The sequence below is a fragment of the Sapajus apella genome, unplaced genomic scaffold (assembly GCF_009761245.1).
Source record: "Sapajus apella isolate SASKATOON/1434 unplaced genomic scaffold, GSC_monkey_1.0 scaffold61, whole genome shotgun sequence".
Taxonomy (NCBI): Eukaryota; Metazoa; Chordata; class Mammalia; order Primates; family Cebidae; genus Sapajus; species Sapajus apella.
Genome location: NW_022437001.1, coordinates 702,901 through 717,853, shown reverse-complemented (window position 1 = coordinate 717,853; position 14,953 = coordinate 702,901). Strand labels below are relative to the sequence as shown.

The window sequence follows — 14,953 nt, the reverse complement described above, 5'->3', positions numbered from 1 at the left end:
TAATTTTTTTTTTTTTTTTTTGTATTTTTAATAGAGACGGGGTTTCACTATGTTGGCCAGGATGGTCTCGATCTCTTGACCTAGTGATCCACCCGTCTCGGCCTCCCAAAGTGCTGGGATCACAGGCGTGAACCACCGCGCCCGGCCCATTGTCATTATTTTTATACATCTTTCTCCCCTGTCTACTCCCTAAAGATTCACATCTTACTCAACTTTATTCCTAGGACATCCAGAAAATGACAATAATGAATATTTTTGAATAACTGGTCATACAAGGAAAGAGTAGCATCCACAGCATTATTTTTCTAAAGCATAAACATATATTACACTCAGTACTAAAAAGTTTAACTCAACTAAAAAGTTTATAATTAGTAGATAATATTATGAATACTATTGGTTATTTTCATTACTTTGCTAACATTTAAAAATATACTTCCATTTTATAGTAGTAGGAGAGTGTGTTCATATTCCTATGTCAGTGATTTTATTTTTATCATGACAACACTCTTTACTCTGGAAATGAGTAGGAAACTACCACAGTTAGCTGTCTTGCCCTCAGCACAGAATTTAGATTACAGACAGTTCAAAATTTCAGCATCAATGAAAGGAATGCCAGGCATGTTGAGACTGAAATACTTTTTGAAATTTCACTAACTCACTATCATTAACTTTCTTAGATGTGAGTGCTTATTAAAAGACTTGTTTATTGAAACTGGCAAATGAATAAACCTGTTCTATTACAGATAACAATTGAAATAGTATATATGCCCAGCATCTACATTTTCACTAACACAAACAGGTAGCAGTATTGACCAATAAGCAATTTTCCACACTTACTCATTCAGTAAGCATTTGCTTAGCACCTACTTTGTGTCAGACACAGAATATTATACACAGTAATTAAGATTTTGTTCTTTCTCCATTGGAAATATAGTCAATTAACACAAGAGCATAGTGTAATATACACTGAAATTAGTTCTAAAAAATTTTTGAGAACATGTAAAATAAAACAAGATGAGCCAGTTTTAGTGCAAAACTAACATCTAAGTAAACAAATACTGTGACGCTAGTGCCTTAGAAAACAATCCCAAACACTAAACATTGTAATAGATAATCTTATTTTTGGGGGGGAAGGAGATGTTTATAATAATAAATATAATCCTAATCTTAGTAAATCAAGCTGCAAATAAAAATACTATAGATGATTGCTTTTAAATAAATTTTAAGGTAAGTATAATTACAGAAGTAATCCTTTTTTTTTGAGACAGTGTCTCACTCTGTTGCCCAGGCTGGAGTGCAGTGGCACAGTCTCGGCTCACTGCAACCTCTACCTCCTAGGTTCAAGCAATTCTCATGACTCAGCCTCCTGAGTAGTTGGGCTTATCATCATGTGCCACCATGCCCTGCTAATTTTTCTATTTTTAGTAGAGATGGGGTTTTATCTTGTTGGCCAGGCTAGTCTTGAACTCCTGGTCTCAGGTGGTCCACCCGCCTCAGCCTCCCAAGGTGCTGGGATGACAGGGGTGAGCCACTGTGCCCGGTCAGAAGTAGTACTTTTTAATTCTTGAAGTTTAAGCTATTTAAAACTTTCCTTACAAAGATGCAGCCTCTGATGATTTGACACAAATCAACTGCAATATTAGTTCAAACAGTGATATTGCTCCAGATTGGGCCAAATTAGTCATCTCATAGACAGATGCACAAATGTATTTATCTACAAATACATAAATATACATACATACAGAATTTGTACACAATAATGCAAGTTAAGAGTTCTATTTATGGCAGCCACAGAAGAGAATAATGAAGAAGGGGGTTTTACTTGCTCCTCTAAAATTTATATCATTACAGAGCTGTCAGACTAATACTAAGTCAACATTCTCTACTTTTTCATAGACAGCCAACATCAGTGCAATAATCTGACAACAAAGTTAGCAAGTCACCCTGGAGTTTACTCTGATTTATCCAGAAAGCAATTAATCTTTCACGGTTAAAATCCAAAATAAACTACCAATAAGCATTTGGAATTCATAAATTTCCTCTCAAAATTTTATTGTAAATTCCTTAGAGTAATATCTTCAGTAAAGTAAGAAAGATACAATGGAAAAAAAGTATAAAAAATAAGGCTGGCTTCAAGAAAAATAAAACCACAAATATGACCCAGGAAAGAATTTAACATGGAGAAAGAACAGTATCAAATTTTCCTCAATATAAGTCCTAACCCCTATTCACTTTTCTGGTTTCTTTACACAAATCCATATTTACTGCTGCTGTTTTGTGACTTTCAAATATATTTACCTGGTTTGAGAAGAATTTTCCATAGGTATGATATATTAATCTTGTATTCATTTCAAGAATGGTTTAAAATTCTGAGATTAATTTCCTAAATTAGTGATTAGTCATGACAAAAAAAGTTCTGAGAGCTAAAGACTAAAAATAAGGTACAGCCACTGAATCAGCAAAAACAGCAGGAAGCCATAAGTGATTTTGGATGCCATCTAATTCCTCTTTGTTTGTGGAATGAACACAAGCAATGGAACTAGAAAAACCTGGATTTAAGTGCAAGTTTTGCCATGACCAGAGTGTAATGTCAGGTGGTTACTTGACCTTTAAGAGTTTCAGTTTTCTCTTTTTATAAAACAGTAATGAGTATACACCTACCTTACCCACCTAACCTAGAGAGTCACTGAGGACACAGAAAATGCCTAGCACATATCAGATACCCTAGAAATGGTAGCCATATTTGACATGCGAGAAAAGTAGGTAGAGAATTAAGTGTCTTGCTCAGGCTTATACAGCTAGCTATATTTAGAACGTTGGTCTCTGGCCCCCAAGATCAATAATTCTTACTGTTTTCCATTAGATATGTGGTAGTTCAAGTTAAGCTAAAAAATGAGACATTGCTAAAGAAGAAGAAAGTGTTACATTTTACAAATAACAAGTATGTATGTAAACTACATCTAAGTCTTGATTATTCAATTTACTGAATCATTGTTCCAGATCCATATAACTATGCTTCTACTACATGTGGAAATCTGAACCTAAGGCCTGGTGATGGGGGAAAGGTGACAGAAGCTGAGATTAAAATTTAGGTTAAAAAAAGTCAATCAATTAAGAAATAAATCACCTCCTATGTCCCAATATCTGTGAAATGCTATCAAGGACAAACAAAAACATTACAATTACCTTCCTCCCACAAGACACTTAAAATCCAGATGACAGGATAAGAAACTAGGCTGGGCATGGTGGTTCACAACTGTACTCCCAGAGCTCTGGAAGACTGAGGGAAGAGGATCGTTTGAGGCTACGAGTTCAAGACCAGCCTATGCAAGACCAGCTTATGCAATATATCAAGACCCCATTTCTACAAATAATAATAAAAAAAAGTTACCTGGGCATGGTGGTATGCACCTGTAGCTCTAAATACTTGAGAAGCTGGGGCAGGAGAATCATTTGAGCCCTGGAGTTTGACATTGCAGTGAGCTATGATCACGGCACTCTACCCCAGCCTGGGTGACAAGGCAAGACTCTGTCTAAAAACAATACAAAACAACAACAAAAAAAACCTACCAAAAAAACCAACACAACAAAAACCACACAGATTGGTGAAGCAGGAGAATTGCGTGAACCCAGAAGGTGGGGGTTGCAGTGAGCTGGGATTGCGCCATTGCACTCCAGCCTGGGCAACAAGAACAAAACTCTGTCTCAAAAAACAAAACTAAACAAAACCCACAAAGACAAGAAACAAAACAGAAAGCAATACTGGACTACATATCAATTGCCAAACTGGGTGGAGTGGGTCAGAAAATGGACAAGTTATTTAAATAGTCTGAAAGTTCATAAAAGACACAGTCTAGCTTCTGTGTTTAAAAACCAGAAGTTTGGCAAGTATGGAGAGGGACAAAGGAAATTATCATCTGTGGACCTGAGATGTATGTGGAAATATGACTATTACTAACTTGTAGGATTAACAGTGTCTATTAGTCACTGGCCTTACAAGGTTCATTAGGGAATAACCTATGTGGTGCTATTTTTCCTAATTCAAACACTTAATACTAGAGTTAAAATGTTATTTAACTTATTGTTAAACTTCTTCAAAATAGTTCCTGTTATAACTCAATCTTCCATTTTAGGGCATTATGTGTCTTTCTGCACTAGGAGAACTTTACTGTGTGGGTATGAAGACTGTTGACTTTTGAATTTTAGTTACAAACACTGGCAAACAAGGGGACTGTTTGAACAGGCATTCACACTAGAAATCATACATACAAGCAAGTTGTACTCTTGAATATATGGGGTAGGGAAACAGTATAGAAAACATTCATTGAAACTGTGTATTTCCAGAAAAAGTTAATGAAAAGACAATCCAAAAAGTTACTCAGGGCAGTAGGTGAGTACACAATTCACCGATTCTTGCCAACGTGTTACTGAAAGAACCTCTGCTACTCAAAAATGTATGATGGCTCACTAAGAAAATTTTCATCTTGTTCTACCCCCAGGCCTTTCTCCCCACACCTCCACTGTCTGGCCCCCAGACTCAAAAGCCTCCTTTCTAAAGAACAGACTTCACTACAGAGCATTTTGAAGTCTCAGGAACTGTTCATCATATACAGAGCTGGGTGGCTGTAAAACTAGAAGGCATTCAAAAACAATATAAAGTATGGTGCTTTTGAAAAAAGCATGTATTTTAAGTTATGTACATGCACACTATGTATGCATAAAGGAAAGCCTAGAAAAATATATTAAGATGTTAACCATGGTCATCTAAGTGGCTTAATAACAGATTTTCCCTCTTCTCTCTTACCTGGCAATAAACAAGTATTCTTTGCATAACCTTCTGAAAACATACTGTGTGTTAACAACAGTCCTAGACACTAGGTACAAGGTGATAAAGAATGCAGATAAGCTCTCTGTTCTCATGTAGTTTACATTCTGGGGGGTGGGGGGGAAGACATATAAGTAAGTTAATAAATGAACAAAATAATTCTATATGATGCTAAGTTCTAAAAGAGAAAAAAAACAGTGCTATGACAGAAGTGAGTACTAAGGGTAGTAGAGAAGTGTGGCTAATTTTGAATGTCACTGCCCAGGAGACAACTTTTAAGCCAAAATGATTGGGATCAGCAAGAATAAGGCCAGTCTGGCTAGGATGACGTGATTGGGACAAAACGAAGTCAGGTAAATACAGGTCAGATCATGGAGCCTCTTGTAGGCCATGGTTAAAAGTTTGGAAGAGCAATGTGAAGTAATTGGAAGGTTTCTAGAATGAAAATAACAACATAACTTATCTGTATAATCTTTGCCCATATTATTTGTTTTCAAAAATGTATATAAAATTGAAGAGCACTCACAAAATGATTCTCACTTTGAGAATTTACTGAAATTAGAGATACAGAGAAAAGGATATATAGCAGTATTTGAATTATTTTCAACTCTTCAATATAGCAATTACGCTTCCATTTTCCTGATCACTTGCTACCACAAGACTAACTCTCAAACTCGGCACCTATTCCAGGAGATCCCTGAACTTACAAGAGGAAGAAAACTAGACTAGAAAGCAGGTAATCCTTAATTAGTGTATGCCACACACTGAACACTATTCTAAGCTCTTTATGTCTAGTACCTCAATTCTACGAGAATGAAGACATTATCAACCATATCATATCTCTATCTACTTGCTCTTCTACTTCCTGTGTCCTAATTTTATTTTCCTATTTGAGAGTTAATTCTTTTTGAGGAAGAGAGAGATTGGGCTCAGATCTCTAAGACTGTCAATGTATCACCATCTCTTATTTCAACAAACGTCTATTATGGTGAAAGATGTGGTTACCCTTAGCCATGGAGGTGAGAAAATACTTTCTAAACTGCTTCTCTGTGATCACAAAACAATTCAAAACATAACCATAGAATCTCAAAGCCAGAAAAGGCCTTCAACCAATGTTTATTCCTACTCTTAGGTACAATCTCACCAACATGTAGCATTCCAGGATCTGCTTAATTTGAAATACAGTTGTTATTCTCAATTCTGTGATCTTCTATTAGTTTGCTTACTAATTTTGATAATTATGTTCCTTGCCAACATTTGGTGGGCAGAAACAGAAAGTCTAGATTCATACTTACTGCACTTTTTAAAATACAGGCATTCCTTCTCATCAAGCATCTTACTAATTTTCCAGAATAATTCAAAATGACAAGGCATAACTTTAACCAATCTTTTAAAACGCTAGTTATGAAGCAAAGTCTGCAGATCCAAACTGATTTCACTAATTCAAAAGTATTTATTGAGTACCTATTTTGTTTTGGTGCTAGGCCAGTGATTAAAAGAAAAATAACACTGGATTCTTGCTCTAGAATGTGTGCTTCACAGTGATCTTTAATCAATTCTTCAATGTAGCTTGCTTGTTCTTTAAGTATTCATGTGTTTGACACAGCTGTCAAGTGAGTAGGAAAGAACCTAGTAATCAGGTCCCCACTATATTTTAAAAAGAGGAGTCTATTCATTTTAGAAACATCAATTTAAATTTTAAAGGAATCACTATATAACAAATGGCATTATTTGCTTTAAAAAAATCAAGAATTCTATGACTAGCAAATACTTACATGATCCCCTATATAAGATTCCAAAAGACTTTGAACTGTAAGACTGACTGGAGCACTTTGCTATCACAACATTCTTGTCATAGAAATATTTTATTTACAAATTCATTTTCTTAAAGTTTTATTTTAGCATATAATTTAAAAAATATTTACCTATAACAGAGACCTCCAAATGTTTGAGAATAGCTTTCACCAGGCACAGTGGCTCAACTGAGGTCATGAATTTGAGACCAGCCTGTCCAACATGGTGAAATCCCATTTCTATTTAAAATATAAAAATTAGCCGGGTATGGTGGCATGCACCTATAATCCCAGCTACTCAAGAGGCTGAGACAGGAGAATTGCTTGAACTTGGGAGGTGGATGTTGCAGTGAGCTGAGACCGTGCCACTGCACTCAAGCCTGGGTGACAGAGCCAGACTCTGTCTCAAAAAAAAAAGAAAAAACTAACTTTGAAAGCTTGTTACATTTAATACATGACTCTAAAAACTCCTTTATGTGGAATGAAACCATGAGTTTCCCACCACTCACATGAAGTCATGGTATATGATAATGGAATGATGACTACTAAACAAATATTCATTATAACTAAAATGAAGAACTGCCCTGGATCTGAACAAGTACATATAGCTGTGGTCTGTTAAGAACTGCTACATGGTAAATTGAGACCACTTTTTAAAACCAAATCTTAGATTTCTTAAAATGTAAGTTTATGAGTCAATGTATGTTCATAATTCTGTAACATGAAAAAATCCTGTGAGGAACAGTCTAAATCTACCCAAAACAATATAAATTCAAAGCTAGCAAAAAGTTGCTGAACTTTAGTGTAATCTTAAAATTTCAATACTTTTTAGTTCATGAGATAAAGACACACACACACACTCCTTTCTTCATTTTAAACTTTTCCTTTAAAGTTATCCCATCAACAGACAACACAGCATTTTAAGAAAGAACTTAGAATAGTTTTCAAGAGAAGATAAATGAAGACATGTTAATCATCACGATCACAACATAAACAGCAAAGATTAAAATTAAGTGGTATTTTCTAAGATATTTTTATTCGTCTTTTATTAAACCATTGCAATAAACAGATATTGTTAGATTTAGACGCAATTTATCCCCTACCAATCCATTTATTTCAAAGGCTTCAACTTTGTGAGATTCACAATATTTGTTTATTATGTATAGATAGCACAGGAAAAGCTAGTAACTAAGAGCAATTCATGTGAGCCTCTAACCCCAAATTCCATTATATCATTATCAGTCTCATCCAAATGAATCCTGAGTCATATAATGGTTCTCTATTTTCTAAACAATAAAACAAGAGGGAGAAAAAACTAAGCAGTGATTCAAATGCTGTATTTTTGGATCTACTAATCACATTTGAGAAATATTTGTCCAGGGTTACTAAAGCCAAGCACTAAACAAAAAAGATGCAAGATTGAGCAAGATGTAGTCTCTATCCTGAAAGAACTCCCAATTCAGGAGGGAAGGACAGACAAGTCAATAAAAAATGACAAATTCATTTGACTAATAAGTGAAACTGCTTAATTTGTATAACAATATGTACAACCAGAAAGAGGAAGAGATAATATTTTCAAGAGATGCAGGTGGCAATATTTTAAATCAAACGTATAAATACTAGATTTTAAACTGACCTGAATGCTCTTTCATTACCCACTATCAAAGATGCTATAAATTTTATTCCAGTTTGAATAAGCAACTCCTTTTCAAAGAGATGTTTTCTTAAGAATATAATGTATACAGGAAAGGAAACTCATTATATGTCAGGTTTTCTTCCTAGGTGTTTTACTGATATTAACTCAATGAAACTTTAACAACTTTCTGCAGAAGGTACTATTATTATCTCTATTTTACAGACAAGGAAAGAGGCACAGAGTTTAAGTGACCCTAAGGTCATTTAAGGTAGATGGGATTTGAACTTAAGGACGTCTTGGTCTTCAGTTTACAAAAAAAAACAAAAATAGGGTTCTCTATATACAAAGCAAAAAATATTGGCAGTTTAAATATGTCCAAAATATTTTCTTAGCTATTTCAGTATATAAATGTGTGCCGAACATATGAACTCCATACTAGAGCCACTGCAGACAAGCAGAAAGAAGAGACAGACTAGGCAGCTAATTGTGTACTGTGATACACTTTACCTCTGGGAATTTACCAACAGCGGCTTGACAACAAGTTAATACACTACTGCCAATGCCTCCACTTGGTTAAGAACTGCTCTTGTTATCTTTTTTTTTTTTTTTTTTTTTTTTTTTGAGACGGCGTTTCGCTCTTGTTACCCAGGCTGGAGTGCAATGGCGCGATCTCGGCTCACCGCAACCTCCGCCTCCTGGGTTCAAGCAATTCTCCTGCCTCAGCCTCCTGAGTAGCTGGGACTACAGGCGTGTGCCACCATGCCCAGCTAATTTTTGTATTTTTAGTAGAGACGGGGTTTCACCATGTTGACCAGGATGGTCTCGATCTCTTGACCTCGTGATCCGCCCGTCTCGGCCTCCCAAAGAGCTGGGATTACAAACGTGAGCCACCGCGCCCGGCCTGTTATCTTTGACATTATATCAAGGCCAGGCAATCATCAGTGGGCATACTGGAAGAAACACAACACCACATGGGTTTTGCTTCCTTTTCCCAAACCCTCTAAGAAGTTCTATGTCTTACTCTCCTTCCTTTATGTCGTATGCTTTATTTCCCTAAAACATGAAATAATGAAAGAGAGTTGAAAACACAAACATCAAAGGATCTCTACTGGACTGTCCTTTCAATGAAGCTTACTAGTTTTTTTTTCTCCTTGCCAAAATGATTTGAACCCTATGGAAAACTGACTAAAGTTATGTATCATAACATTGATGAAAGAAACTGCTTCAAATGCTCTTTGTTGATTACTCCAACCCAAACACACTGAACAAGCAACTATGACTTTTTCACTGAAATTTTTTTTAGTACACAGCCTAAAAATACTTGACTTACTAACCAAGTAGTAACATATTCATAGGATTTTCCATCTGAATACACAGAGCACATGCTTTTCAATGCGTGGCTATTGTTTGGGCCGTGTTTCTTAACTTCATCACATAAGACCTTTTTTAAAGAGCCAATCCATCTTTAATAATTGTCATTTGATCCATGTGTAGTTATCATTCCTAGCAGTGTATTGATACACATGTATCTCTGTGATTTTATCTTATACTTTATTGTCTCAAGAATCTCTACAATTATATTCTACCTAGGATACATAATTACAACAAATGTAGATTTATATGGTTGTTTTAGTCTGCTATGGACACTCTCATTCAATTTAATAGCTACTTGGTTGCCTAACATAAGCTAAACTAAGTCTTGTGTCTGTTTCATGGCTGGAGTTCACAGCATAGTGGGCAAGATAATGAGATAAAACACAGCAAAACTGCACCTGTCTTAAATGCTGCAGAGTGTTAGAAGAGTGTTATGAATGTTGAAGTTTCCACCTTGTGTGTGGGTTCAGAGAAGGCATCTTCTCTCCGAATGAATGACTGACTGAGTTAGGTTCGGGGAAGGGAGGGGTAACCACCTATAGCTAGAGGACACAGAATAGAGGTAGTATGGCAAGTGCAAGATGAGGCTGAAGAAGCAGGCAAGGGACAGATTACCCAAGACCTTAAAGGATTTGGGGTTTTACCATAAGAGTAATGAAAAGCTAATGCTGGATGTTAGTTAAGTAAAAGACATAATCAGATGTATTTCTTGAAAAAAATCATTCAGAGCATAATGTTGAAAACAGAATGGCAGTGACTGAGTAGATGTGGAGAGACGGTGTGAGGAAGTTATTCCACTAGACCAGGTAAGAGATAATGGTGGCTTCAGCTAGCTAGGCAGAAATAGAGATGTATAGTAATGGGCAGTTAAGAGACATTTAGGACATCAAACTGATAGGACAGTTAACAGATGGGTCATGCATGGCATGTAAAAAAGAGGAAGATATCAAAGATAACACCTGTTTTCTCACTTGTGCAACTGGATAACAAGGACTGGGTTGGCTGGTTGGTTGGCTGTTTTTGTTTTCTGGGGGCCAGGGGTGAGGAGTATCTTGAGATATCTTAGATATAACCAGGTATCCAAATCTCATGCTCCAACTGGTTCTGGCCCAGAAGAAAGGTCTGGGTTGGAGATGAAAATATGTTAATTATCTTTATATAGGCCATCTCTGATTTTACAGTGCTTGAAGCAAACACCTCGTTAGAGTGTGACCACATTAAATATTTGTCTATCTTCTCCAATAGACTGTATGTTCCATGATTGCAGTATTTTGATTCTATTTTGATTCTTGTTGTATCTCAGCTCCTCACATAGTTCCTGCGTATAGTAGAGTACCAATAAAAAATACTTATATGAGATAATTAGCAACATAAGACATTCTAATCAACAATGGTAGAACTACAGAAATAACAGAAAAATGTAAATTTTCAACATAATTTTAAAAACTCATAATTTTCTAAATGGGGATATAGGTAAACAATACATTTTACAGATTTATCATTTTATTATATTGTATATTATTTATAATGCTTTATATATTTCTCCACTCAGGGAAAAGACATAAAAGTATTTCTGGATATTTATCAGTTATACAGTTCAAATACAAATTAAATTGGAAGAAAGTAAGTTTGATGTACAATAAAAATGCAACTTCACAGTTTACGACTTCTGTACCTCTAAAATGCCCGACAGAATCTAAACTATTAGAAGGAATACATAGTTTTAGCAACGCTTGTTAAAGTACACCACTTCCCACAGATCTCACTTAAATCATTTTATTTATGCATAGTTATTAACTTCACAGACAACATTTTGTACCTCCTTTTTACTGACAAGAAATCTGAAGCACAACTTTCTGAGTTACCAAAAGTTTTGTGACTTATACTAGCTTTAAAAACTAGCTATACTTGTATACATTTCATATATATTATATATATTCACATATTTTAACCTCTGTGAAAAGAACAAGTTCTACTTCCTTTAAAATTAAATTGAATACTATGTATGTTATACATAATTGCCTTGCTTGATTTTGCTTCAGTTGCTTTTCATCAGCATCTTCCATTGAGAGAGGATGTATCAAGAAACACTACGGTTAATAAAAAAAAGGGTAAAAAAGACTAAGATCCCACTAAAATACTTCAAGAAAAATGATAGTTATTTTAATTATGCTTCATTCACTTTGGTTTTGTGAATATGAAAAATATGCAAGAAATATTTTTAACAACAGATACATTTCTGGGCACACGATTCACTTCTAACTTTGAATGCAGATAAAACATTCCTTGACTTAATCTTCAACTTAGTTAACACTATACATATCGGTATCTAAATCTTCTTTAGTTTTCACCTTCTAATAAATATTCTAATATACAGAAACTGAAGAATGTTATTACCATTTTCACAAAGCATCTACACTTTTGTATACAGACACTATCTAGACATTTTAAGTAAATGTATTTAAGACTATGACAACACAAGTTGATAAGAGATACTGGTGACAGTATTAATGCTTTTCAAATTATACTAAAGAAAAAATATACTAATATAACAAAGAAAAAAACTGGTAAGACTTTTTTTTTTTTTTGAGAAGGTATGGTTTGCCATTTATTACTTTTTTTATTAGTCAATTAATATTCCAAAAAGGTCTACAAAAAAGCTGAACAACCTCTTAAGCTCTGAATTCATGGCACTGACCTTAGACTTTCTCAGAATGATTTTTAATGCACTCTGTTATTAGTAAAACCTGTTCAAACACATGCCCCATCTGCCAGCACCCCATCTGCAAGAGAGCTTCTTATTCTTGTAGACAGTACAACTTCTGCCTGCTTCCTTCTCTTCTCTACATACCAGCTGTATGGTAATGAGCATGAGCAGCTGAAAAATACTGCACGATAACAAGGCTAATATGAAAACAGCAGAACAGCACTTCCCTTCAGTGAAGCAGTTGTAGCATGAACACAGCTGATAAGCCATTAAACAGAGGTAGGGAGTGATTAGAATTTTGTTTGTGTGTGTGTGGGATGCCTGTGTGTAAGGATGCATACGTGTGTGTGTGTTAAATATGGAATTTCTATGTAACACAGAAATAAAAAGACCCAAGAGAAGCACAGGGTACTAAAGAAAGGTCTAATTTTCTAAGTACTGTTGTTAAAATTTGTGAATCAGTTCCTTAAATGTTTTAAGTCTCGATTTTTATGTAGTAATGATATATCAAGTACCATTTTGACAAGATAGTTTTCAAATTTGTTAAAAAGTATGTTCCATTTCTTAATTACCAAATTTTGGGGGCTTTAGTAGAAAAATGGTGTCAGAAATTAAAATTATAATGAAAACTATATACTAGACATTTTAGCAGCTAACATAATATGTAAATCAATAAAATGTATTTTTAATTCTTATACAGCAATTTTTAAAATTCCAATTTAATGACATTTAAAGCCAACACATTGATTCTGAACATCTGAGAATCTCCAAACAAAATACCAAGATGTCACATATCATTTTCTTCATGTAAGAAGACATAATGGGGTTAATTTTTACATATATGATAGCCATACTGAATGAATCTACATAATGTAAGTAGAACCAAATCACATTAACTTTTTATGTGCAGTATCTTTCCACTCTGGGAAAATTAAAAGTCACTCAGGAAACTGTTTAAGAAAAACTATTCAAAATTTGTGCTGTGCATTTTCTTTCACCATTTGAAGAAACTAAAAATGAAAAAATACTCAAAATCTCTACTGTAAGTATAACTGTATCAGGAGAATTAATTATAATTTTTACCATCACAGCTAAAAAAGTCTTATGAGGGCTTCAAATAGCTATGGAACTCTTATACATAACCAACACACTTTCCATGGGTTATTTCATTTTATCCTTACAACAATCTTCTGTAAAAGGTACTAGTATTATCTCCATTTTACAAATGAGGCTTAGTAAGTGGTAGAGCAAAAGAACTTAAACCCAGGTCCAACTAACTCTGTCAATCCATGCTCTTAGTCACTCTGCTTTTCTGATATAAGCTCCACGAGGGTGAGGGCTTGGATCTGTTTTGTTTACTGCTGTACTCTAAATGCCTAAAGCAGTCCGTGGCTCATAGGAGGTATTGAATAGAGTGAGTAAATAGGTGGAAGAGTTGTTTTCTTTTAAATATTAAGTTGGGAGGAAAGTTACTATATTTTGTCATACACTTTGTAATAACCTTAACCATTTTGATATTGAAAAAAAGATTTACCAATTAAGGAATCTTAAAAATAAGACTGGTAATCTTTGTTCCTCTGTCATATTGAAAATTAAGGCTTTAAAAATTTTCATAAACATTCATTTTGAAAGGTTGATACAGAATAAGAGCAAAACTGTACCGATTTTGGTTTTTCAGATTTTTATGAATCCATTTATTTTCATTTTTATTGTCAGACGATGAAAATGCATTTTTCCTTTTAACTAAACATGTTCTTTGACTTCAAATATAAATCAGGGCCAAGAGTTTTCATAATATAAGAGATTTTGTATAATATATATAAGAGCATGAACTGCAAGAATAGTTCCAACTTAATGAAACAGTACCAACCACCCTTTTATAAAGCAAGATGTAATTATATTATCTCAGAGAAGAACCAACTTCTAACAGTAACACAGATTTTTAAAACCCACAAATTCAGACAAGATTTACAAAAGCAGTACTATACTGCCCCTACATGTTCATATTAGTAGCAACAGTGACATTTTAAAATCTTAGGTGATAATGCAGAGATTTCTATGGATTACTGAAAAGCTGTTTAATCTCAAATTGTTCCCAAGTGAAATATATGAAATCACCCACACATAAAAATGTAATTAAATAACTCCTAAGTTTCAACGTTCATGCTCAAGACTAGCAAAGGAGAAGAAATTTAAGAAAATTTCATTCAACATTACCATAAATTTTCTCAAATCCTCAAAACAGATTTTCCCATCATTATATGAGGACACCATAAAATAATCACAAACAAATGGCTAGTCGTATGCTTTTGAAATAAATATTGAACCTTTCCTGTCTTGTTTGTGTGGGGTGAGGAATGCTACATGTACTTGAGGAATAAAGTTCAACTTACAAGTTTTGATTTAGTTGTGAATTCCTAAAGAACGTATACATGGAATTCCACTATAAAATTAATGTTTCAAGTTAATTATATCAAAATCTTACATGTATAGTGGATCACTGCAATGTTTTTAGCATTATCTACATTTAGAGTTGCCACTATCAACGACCATTTTCAACTACTCAATCTCCAAAAGAAAAATAAATAGGCAAATAATGCCAATGTAGTAATATCTCT

General features: G+C 34.4%; 1 protein-coding gene across 4 annotated transcripts in view; it reads right to left on the bottom strand.

Annotated features, from left to right (window-relative positions):
• The window catches only part of FBXW7 (F-box and WD repeat domain containing 7), a 226,930-nt gene that overhangs the window by 34,996 nt on the left and 176,981 nt on the right, over nucleotides 1-14,953 (bottom strand). The gene's annotated exons all lie outside the window — the stretch shown is intronic.